Source organism: Physcomitrium patens, chromosome 26 (assembly GCF_059467195.1).
Source record: "Physcomitrium patens ecotype Gransden chromosome 26, ASM5946719v1, whole genome shotgun sequence".
Classification (NCBI taxonomy): domain Eukaryota; kingdom Viridiplantae; phylum Streptophyta; class Bryopsida; order Funariales; family Funariaceae; genus Physcomitrium; species Physcomitrium patens.
The window spans coordinates 9476911-9487928 of record NC_143435.1 but is presented as its reverse complement, the minus strand read 5'-3'; the positions used below and the strand labels follow the sequence as shown (position 1 = coordinate 9487928).

The window sequence follows — 11018 nt, the reverse complement described above, 5'->3', positions numbered from 1 at the left end:
TAAAACTTGATGTTAAAACACATTGGGATACAAATAGGATACACGTAGACATGTATCTTTTATTGGGATCCAGGTTTTAAAACACAATGGATATACACACGCATCCATACACTAGGGTTAAATTGATTTAATAATAATTTTTAAGATTAATTTTTTTAATTCAAGATTGAACATTACAGTTTAAAGCAGTTAACACAAGTATCAACAATCCAATCAAATCAAGAGGTTTGAGGTTTAATGGTGTCAACTCAGCCCTAGATTCTTTTAAGGCAAGTGGGGGACTAACCTTCAAAAGAAAAAGAATCCTTCAAATGCAGACAAGAGCATTACTTGCTCAAGTAGCCAACTGTGCCGGATAAATGCACCTTGATTCAATTTCTATGGGTCTTCTGGTGTTTTATTATACATTGTATTATATTTTTTAAATTTATTCTATTTAAGAAAATATATTTATTAAAATGCATGTATAAAAATTTACAGATATTTACATGTGTATGTGAGTGCACTTCAAGATCACAATTCTTCCTTTCACTCTACAAAGGAGGCACTTTTATTACTATGTGTGGTAGTGATACTTCAAATTCTACCATTTATTACACCAGGAGTCCAAGAAGCATGGCTCAGCAATGTTGTAGATGCTTGGTGGCAAGCACACATCCATGTATATCAATACATTAAATTTAAAGGACTTAATGGTACAAAATTTATATGCAACTTGAAGATGAGAACTCTTGCACAACAAGAATGCATGGATAATATGATGATATATATATATATATATATATTTATTTATTAGTTTTTGTGTGAGAATAAGATATTCGAGAATTCTAGTTGATGGTTTGATCATTAGAAAATTTGACGAAGTTAAATAACTTCCATATTTGATTTCATAATGAGTAATATACAAAAGATTACAAAACATGGTTATTCTTTCACTATCAATTAATATTTTGTTCTATTAATTATTATTATTATTATTATTATTATTTTAAGTATTATATGACATATATATATATATATATATATATACTTGTATAGAACATAAAGTCCTTAATATGCAATAATGAACAATATAACTTAGATGGATGTGTCAATGAATGAGCACTCATAGACATGTATCTTTTATTTTAATATTTTTTAAGGTGTATAATATAAGTTTTAGCATTCAAATATTTTATGTCAAAAAACATTTTTATAGTATTTGTACTATTTTTGATCAGTCAGCTGATTATTATTATTATTTTATTTATTTAACTTGCAATAAATAAACATACAACTGTTTGTATAAATTTTGGCAAATAAGATTCTAAATCAAGAATTTTTGTATTTCAGATTTTTTAATTTTATTTTGAAAAGAAGAATATTTTACAAAAAATATTTTTATTATAGTTTAAAGGAAAGTTGTGTATCTAAGGGTCCTAAGTTGATTTATAGAATAACTACTTTTAAAAAAAAACTCTAGTTTTATTGTTGGTATTAATTACAATGAGTTAGGCTACACAAACATTCTAAATTGCTATATACACACTCGATGCCTTTAATGGCTACTACACTTATCTCAAAAAAATAGATTTGGAAATGACATTCTCTTCTTTTTTCTTGTCTTGGCAAGAGTCTTTGAGTTCCTTTTTCTCTTCCTTGTCTTAGTGTAGATCTTAGGTCCAATACAACTCTTGGATTTTGTTTTCATTTTTCTTGTCTTAGCATAAGTTCCAATTCCAATGCAAGTATTGGGTTTTCTTCTCATCTTCCTTGTCTTGGCATTAGTTCCAAACTTAGAGCAAGTCTTGGACTTCTTTTATCTCTTTTTGCTCTTAGTATAAGTTTCAAACTTCTTATATCTCTTCCTTGTACTTACACAAGTTTCACACCTCTTCTCCCTCTTTCTTCTCAATTGCCAATCAAATTAGCAAACCAACTAATCAAAGGCCTATATTTTCTTAGGTGTGCAAATATGGATTTAGGATATGTATGTAGCCTAGGCCTAGTTTTTATAATAAAGCTTATTTTGTTGTATAAAATATATGCTAAATTTTTTAATATTTTCTTAAGTATTTTAAATATTAATTTTAGATATTAAAGTAACAATCTATAAATGAAATAATAATAAAAAAAAAATCAAATAGATAGTTGATAAATTTGTCTTTATTAACACCACAAACTAAGAAGTTTATTTGAAGAAGTTTCACATCTTATTAGAAAAATATTACAAGCAGTAAAGATTCAAATAATGTAATGATAGATAAAATTTTGTAATTTGTAATGTATTATTGGTTGATTATACAGACAAAAATATTGGCATAAATAATTTTGATTAATTGATCTAATAATATTTGCAAGGTGATTCAATATATATATATATATATATATATATATACATATATAGATACACATAGTTTTTATTATTTATTATTTTTGCTATAATAGAATAAATATTGTGCAAAATACCTCTTTTTATACACATAGATTTTTGAATAAAATATATGTTGGATTTATTGAACTTTTTAATGGATTTATTTAATAAGAAGATCAAATTTGGTAGACAAGTAGATTAGATTTGAAGTATCAAGCATTAATTATTAAATACATTTATAAGAATAAATAATTTTATTTTATGTGTTTCTTGTTTGATTTAAAAAATATTAATTAAGAACAAAATCATAAGCATTAATTCAATTTTTATTTAATTGAATGTTAAAAAAATAAATATTTTATATCTATGTGGTATTTTGGAATGTCAACCTTATACTGAAAATTATGCACGTGCAAGAAATCAAGTATGACAATCTTACTATTTTTTCACATTCCATATACAGACAAACATCTATTTTTTTACATATTATTGTGAATTGCTTGTAATTTATTTATTTATTTTTATGTTATGATAATTTATATTCCTAAGACTCTTATATTAATGTGTATGTATGTATGTATGGATATATATATATATATATATATATCACATAGGTGTTGTTGGACATTATGCAAATTGTTACATCAGTTTTAACGTATAATTTTGGAGCTTTACCTCAACCAATATACTTTGAATCAATGTGCTACAAATACAAATTTAAGTTTCTATTTACACCCAAACCTTACTAAACAAAAATTAATGTATGGAAAAAAAAAATTGTTAAACATTGTATATATATATATATATAGATATATAGAAATGATAATGCGACCTATTCTATCTTATCCATCATTGCATCTTTGCAGTCCCCATCTTTGTCTCAGTTGTTTTCTATTCCCAACCGTTGCTTAGGATGGAGGCGATAGTTGGAAACATGAGAATGGTTGGGAATGGTGGTGATAATTGGAAACAAGAGAATGGTTCAAAACGGGGGTAATGGTTGAGAACAAGGGAATAGTTGGGAATGGAAACATGGCTGAAAAGATACAATGATGATTTAAACATACATGACAATTTAGTAAAAATTTAGGTTACTTTATCATTTCCTTATATGTATATATATATATATATATATCTATATATATATACATGGAATAAAAGTATTTATCTTATCTAATCAATGACATATTTTCAATTATTTCCAAAATATTGAAAAATAAAATAAAATAACAATTGCCCCAAATTCAAAAACATCCTTCATGATTGTGTTTTAGAAGAACACAATTCTAACAATCACAACACACTATCAAACTTCAACCCATCCTATTATTTTGAATGATTCAATTCTTCATCACACAAAAGAAAACAGAAGAAGCATGTTCCATAACAAAAAAAATTAGAAATGAAAACGAAAGCATATGCATGCTATTACACTAGGCTCACATCTCACACTAATATAAATACTAATGAATAAATAAACAAACAGAGCACAACACTATAAATGGCATCGTTTTTTCACCACGTCAACAATCGTCCCATAACCACCGCCTGAGCCTGGACCCAGTGAACACAAATTCCATCCCTCTCTACGAGACCAAAGTTTCCAGTTTTGAATAACACCCAAGGCAGCAGCAGCACCGCCATTGATTCGTAACGGGATGTTAACCAAGCCCGGCTTTTCTTCATCCTATCTTATCGTTGCAATGGAATACTCTGAGAAGAAGTGATGAACACCATCGGCATCAACGAAAATCTCAAGAAGTTCGACAGGAATGGATGGAGATGGAATCGTTTTATTTGCTTTCTTTCTTCTTCTCCTCATGCAGTTTTGTTGCGATCCTCGCTTTTGCTCTCTTGGTGTCTCGGGGACTTGCGTAAAGCAACCGTGGGTTCGAAGATCCAATTGTGTGGTGCTCAGCCTTGGAGGCTTTCTTTCTTAAAGCCACGACGTGCTGGTGAGGATCAGACAAGACGAAGGAAAGTGAGAGAGGGATGTCGCCGAGAGGTGGTGACTAAGTCACTTCAAGGTGGAGGCGCATAAAAAAGGACAAGGATGCAAATCGACTAGATCTAAGGTCCATTGCCTTTCTCTATCCATCGGTTCCGTTTTGTCATCGCTCTATTGGAAGGTGCGATGTTGCGGTCCAGTGAGTAGATCGCACAATAAGAGATGAACTTGGTTTAGTGCGTCTGATTAGAAGTGACTGAGAGCGAGTGGAACACGAGCTGCAGGAGCCCGATGCCGCTCGGAGTACCGTGGTGGGGTTAGAAGGGTCTGGGAAGCCTACGATTGTTGCTGCCTCGGCAGCAATTGGAGGAGCTCGGAGAACCGCTTGACATTTCGACGCTTTGACCTTTCGAAGCTTTCAGGCCGAACGTGGTCCACTGAGGGAATATCGATTTCGAACACGGTTTTCGAAAACGAAGCCGATTGGAGGAGAAGTAATTAAGTAAGAACCAGTCCTCTGCTGTTCATGCCGGGTAACGAGGCGAGTGTTGGGCTGGTTCAAAATCTGGGAATGAGAACTCCACGAGCAGGAGGTGGTCTTGGATGTCAGCTGTCTTAGATACTAATCTCGGGAGCTGATGCAGTGGAGTGCGGTGGTGTGGACAGGTTGATGATGGGCAGCTAATTCAGAAACGCGAGATTTGTTATGATTTCTTGGTGGTATTGGAGCTTACTGAAGACCGATACAAGGCGAAATGAGGGTTTCGACTGCTATCAAAAGTATGCTCCTGCGAAATAGGGTCGGTTGAATCAGGGCGACCTTTCAGAGCTTTCCACGGCGCGACCTGACGGAAGCATAGCAGCTAAATTATTCTGCTTATGCTAGCATGCAACTAAAATTGTAAGCCAAATTTTATAAATGAGACAATTGCAGCGCTACGGCATCATGGGCCTGCTCGCCCAATGTGTGAGACGTTCTCAGATTCTTACGCCAAATCACCTACGAATTCTTTAGAGAATGCCTCCCAGGTATTGCATTCGACAACCTCAATCTGGGTCCTACTTTGGAGCCCGTGATCCTGAACGCTGGCCTCGATAGGCCGAATATTGCCGCAGTCCCTGTAAGTAGGGCTAAAATTGGGATCAGACGAAACAAAAACACAAGTCTATTCATCCCTGCGTCTCCATCAAAGGCATAGCAATTGAAATCCCACTTATTGATACATCGATTCCGATTCAGTTGGCACACTCAATCACCAAATTTAACACCCCCCCCTAAGGACCCCACGCCCCCACACGGCGCAGTCGAGAATGTCCCTCAAGTGTTTGCCACTCATCGTGCATACCCCCCACTCACACCCCAGCAGTTTCGATTGCACCGCTTCGATCCACTCTCGCGCCCTTAGTTTAATCACCATCGTCTCCCCGAGTAGATAAATGCCCCAACCGTCACAACGAATTGCTCGCCTGCGTCCGCTGTTGCTAGAATCGCAAAAATCGATGAACCAAATCGAGTGAGACGTCCGAACGACTCACTCCGACAGTGTTCCCATTCTCCACGAAAACACTTCAGTTCGGTTTTGGATAAACCCATCCCCTGGTTTCCTATCAGCAAATCCCAATGTTCACAGTGAACAAAAAAAAAAAAAAGAAAAAAAAGAAAAAAAAGAAAAAAGAAAAAAAGAAAAAAGAAAAAAAGAAAAAACGCATTTAGCCACATCCCTCGATGACATTAAATAGCGGAGTAAGCTTTGGGGTGACAAAGTCTCACAAAGTAGCCACGGAAATAAGCGCGAGACGGTGGTGCTGACTCAGCCCTATTGCATTGTTGATGACTCAGCAGCTTCTCTTTGTCCCCATGCTGTCTCGACGAGGGGGTGCTTGAGCGGGCAGCACAGCCACAGCACCTGACCACAGATCTCCCCCCCCCCTGGAAAGCTGAAGGACAAAAAAGAAAAAAGTAAACAAAAAGTAAACGAATCTCCACGCTGGCATCCGAGGAGATCTCTGGTGGAAATTGATGAGTTGGCACGGCATCTCCTACCCCCACCACTTCGCGCCACGTGGTGCGGTCTCATTCGTGCGATTTGTCATGACCCCCCATTGCGTCTCTTGTCCAAAGTATTGTGACACTTTGTTGGATGATTTGGAACTTTAAAAATTAATTGATTAACAATATTTTGTGTTTCTATTTGAGGTTAGTTATGGGTATTGCACTATGATGAATGAAGCCCCTCGCCCCACAAGAAGTAAACGACAATTTTCACACATCTTCAATAATTTTACTTTTCTCTCATCGAGGTTCTGAATGGGTTGAACTTTGTACCACTTCATACACTTTTTTCTAAAAATAATAAAGTATACATTTTTAAATATAAAATGAAAGCTATAGTTTTAGTGGTCACTCTCTACTTGCTTTGATGATTTATTTATTGTTTAATTATTATTTATTATTTTTATACTATTTAAGTGATATAAATTTTGAAAGAATGAACATTTCATAATAGTTTACACACCGATGGGAGTTTTTTTATACGTGTGATGATGATGAGAGGGGAGTAAATGTGCCACAATTTCATCCACAATAATGCTATCATTCAAAAAATAGGGCCAAAATGGTCACAAGCCCCATTCAAGCTCTGTTTTCTTGGTCAGTGGGAAAGAAAATGACAACCTGACATGTTCTCAGAAGAGCGAAGAAGGAACTAAAGATCCTCGAAGAGGTTCGCTTACCATAAAAATACAGTGTAAATTTGTATGAAGTAATTTAATTCAACAATTATAAAATATTTGTGAAAAATTAAATTAAATTAAATTAGTGTGTGGAAATGTAAGTTAGGGCAAATTGAAGAGATTGCAACAAGATTTCTATACTTATGTCATCACCTTTTTGTAGATGGATAATGTGTGGGTTCCATCACATTCATAAGATTGCAAACAATGATTTATTTATTTAATTTAAAAATGTATTAAATATTAAATATTGGTTAAATACACATATGTATTTTTTTGTTTGTTTTTTTGATTTCGTGTAACTCATTCAACTTACAGATTTGTGAATGAGAATTCTAACATTATAAATACACAAAAATGTGTAGTTTTATTTTAAATGTAAATCAATTATTAGAAAATTAGATTATGATTTCAGTGATGAACTCATATGTGATGTAAATGATATTTAAAAACAAATAATGAACACAATAATGAAATAGTACGTTTTTGACCTGGAGATAAAATATCAGATACAATGCCTTAAAAAAGTGAATACAAAACATAGAGTAAGATTAGAGTGAAAATTTTAAGTGTTTTTTAAGTATTGAAAATTCCAATGTATAATCAAAAGATTAAAAAATAATTTTTAGGATTGATGATTTAGTCCAGATACTGAATATCAATTGGCGACTCAATTATGAGATTCTATAGCATCTGAGAGGACATTGTTAATTTACATGAAAGAATTATGACTTTACAATTATTATAAAAATAAAAATAAAAGAACAGTAGGAGCAGTATGATGCTTTAAAACTGCAAATGTATAGATCAACTGCATATTTTGCTAATAGAATAAAAGTTATAAGAGTTATAACAATTAAATTGATTATTATCCACTTCTATAAGAGGAGGTGGCAATTGTCTTCTTCTTGAGATATTTATTCTCTTATATGATTCAAGAAGAAATACGTTGTCGTGATGTAATATGGCTAACAAGTGAAAGTGTGAAGAAAATATCATGTTTTGAGGATCTCACTTCAAAAATATTGTAGCAAATTATCTTGGAAAAATAGATATTAGTCAAAGGGTAGAAAAATTAAAGGTGCTAATGCTGCCTTTTTGCAAATTATGCTTCTATTCACTTTGTAAGGCCATAAATAAGACAAAACAAGGTAGATTAGAAAAATAAAGCATATAGACATATGTAGGGAGAAGTTAGGAGTGCAAATTAGTAAAAATTACCTCAAGAAGACGAAAGTTGATACCCAATGAGGACCGGTTATGAACCTGGGTCGAAATCAGTTCTCGAGGCACAAAACCACGCTCTGATGGCGACTCAAGGGTTCTTTGGGAGATCGGAGAGCCGAATTGGGGAGAAGACTTGTGGAGGGATTTTTGAGAGGTGATTTTGTATCGCTTGAATCAGTATTGGATTTTTGAGGGATTTTCAAAGCGAGTGATGTTCTCTGTGAATTCAGATCTTTGAGAAATAAAACCAGTTTACAAATGTTTGGATTTCGTGTCTTTTGTAGCATTTTTACGGATAAAAATTTAGAGACTTATTGATATGCTTGTTGTGAATGTGTGTAAGAGATTTGAGGTCAATCAAATGGCTAGATCAATACATATGAAGGTTTTTGTGGGCTAAGGTCTCAGGATTTAGGGTTTTGAAGACCAGTAAGGTTTTCTTAAATATATAGCAATGTGCCAGTTGGATTGGAGAGATTTTTGGTTTTATCAGTAGAAGACTTGTTTTCCTATATGCAAGTAAAATTTGGAAGCAATCGAACGGTGGAAAAGGGAGATATCAGCGTTGGAAGTTGGCATCAAGATTGGAGAAGGAGAGACTAGCCGACATCCAAGCGGAATTTTGAGGTCATCGACTAATTAGTAAGTGCGATTTTCTTCAAAATTTGTATACTAGTTTCTAACTTAAACTCCAAGAAGTATGCAAATTTTGAATTAGAATCAACGGTTCAATCTTTAGTTATTTAATTTTCAAATCTATGATTAGGGTTTGGTTTGGATTAGGATTTGATTAGGGTTTAGGGTTAGGGTTTGGTTAGGATTTGGTTTAGTGTGTAGGGTTTGTTAGGATTAGGGTATGGTTTAGGATTTAGATTAGGGTTTAGATTAGGGTTTAGGGTTTGGTTTAGGATTTGATTAGGAATTGATTTAAGGTTTAGGATTTGATTAAGGTTTGGTTTAGGATCTAGGGTTTATCTAGAGTTTGATTAAGGTTAGATTAAGATTAGGATTTTGTTAGAATTTAAGGCTCTATTAGATTTTTGTTAGGGTTTGACTAAGTTTTCTTTAATATTCTTTTATATTTCTTTAGGATTTCCTTATGTTTCTTTTATAACTTCAATAAAATTTAATTGAGCTTGCTTAATGTTTGATTATGATTGTTAACGTTTAATTTTAAATTCTCTATAATCCTATTGGATTTTTAGGACCTTTTGTTGTAATTTTCTTTTACCTTCCACAGCTTATGGCTCGATGCATTCTCAAACAAGACTTCACATAATACAACAACGTGAAATACATGAAAGATTTTAATAAAATTTGGTACATGTAATCAATAAGCAATTAGATTGATTTGTTTACAAATAAAAAATGGTTCAAGCTTATGGTAATCCAACTTATCACAAGGACAATTAGCCTTGATATTATAACAAAGTTACTATACCTTGTTGTTAATGTGGAATTGAAGTTGCTCCTTGCAATAGGCATCCGAGTTGGTGTTTTGTCATTCTTGAGCTTCTTTTAATTATGCCTTCATTATTGAATGTAGCTCAGATAAATAATTTTTCAAATCTTCTACTACAAGATTATCAACTTTTGAGAAGTAAAAAACATCAAGTCATGGATGATAACTATAGTTAATAAAAAAAATATTTATTACATAGAAAAATATACCATATTATTATAAATAAACTTTTTTAATGACAAAAGAATTATCCAATCATCTTGTTAGTAGTTAATAATATATCTTAAATATTACTTCAAATCTTAGTTTATGCGCTTTGTTTGTCCATTAATTTGAAGATGAAAGGCCAAAGATAGTTTAATATCTATTTTTATAATATTAAAAAGTATTCTCTAAAATCTTAATATGAATTGAGTCTCCTTATTTAATACAATATCCTTAGATAATCCATAATAGCAATAGATGTTATAAAAAAAAAAGCTTAGCCATTATTTTTACTTATGATAAATTTTGTATATTATACAAAATGTACCATCTTAGCAAAACAATCTACTATCACAAATATAAAAGCAAAAGAACCTAAAATTAAAAGATTTGAGATAAAATCTATAGAAATAAAAGACCATGGATGTTTTGAAGTAGGTAATAAGTGAAGAAGTCTATAAGGTTGATGATGAGGAGTTTTTTATTTTATTTTTATTTTTATTTTTATTTTTTTATCTTAAATAAATGTCAAATGATTGTACAAACTCTTTAATTTTCTTTCACATTTGAGGCCACAAAAAATCTCAAGTTATTAGTTCCAAAGTTTTGTTATATTCAAAATATTTAACTTTTGAAAAGTTGTGATGAACTTGATGAATACATAATTGTGCTTCATCTTTCAAAATATATAATCATTCCTCAAAATGAAGTAGATTATTTTTGAAGTCAAATTAAGAAGTATTATGAGACTTAAAAGAATTATTCCTAAAATTAAGAATAAGAGGATCAAAGGACATATTCAATTGAACTTCCTTGAGAAGGTTGAATTAACAAATAGTATTGATTTCATTGCTTAAAGATGAAAATTTTTTGGCTTTAGGAAAATAATTTTTTATTCATCAAAAGATGCATTTTTTTCTTTTGGTATAAGACAAAAACATCTGAAAAGTGTGTTTAACAAATCTTGTTGTTTTCCAAATTCATAAGTAATCTTAAAATCAAATCTTGATAAAGATATGCTTGAACAACTTTGCAACGATTCTAAATACATGTTCACAAGACATACTCAAGGTTTATGTAATTCATTAATT

General features: G+C 32.1%; 1 long non-coding RNA gene across 1 annotated transcript; it reads left to right on the top strand.

Annotated features, from left to right (window-relative positions):
- Positions 1–4663: 4663 nt before the first annotated feature.
- LOC112277829 (uncharacterized) lies at positions 4664–9694 on the top strand. The gene is made up of 3 exons (XR_012216818.2): positions 4664–4803; positions 4968–7024; positions 7353–9694. It is a non-coding gene; the product is annotated as an uncharacterized LOC112277829 (long non-coding RNA).
- The last annotated feature ends 1324 nt before the right edge of the window (positions 9695–11018 follow it).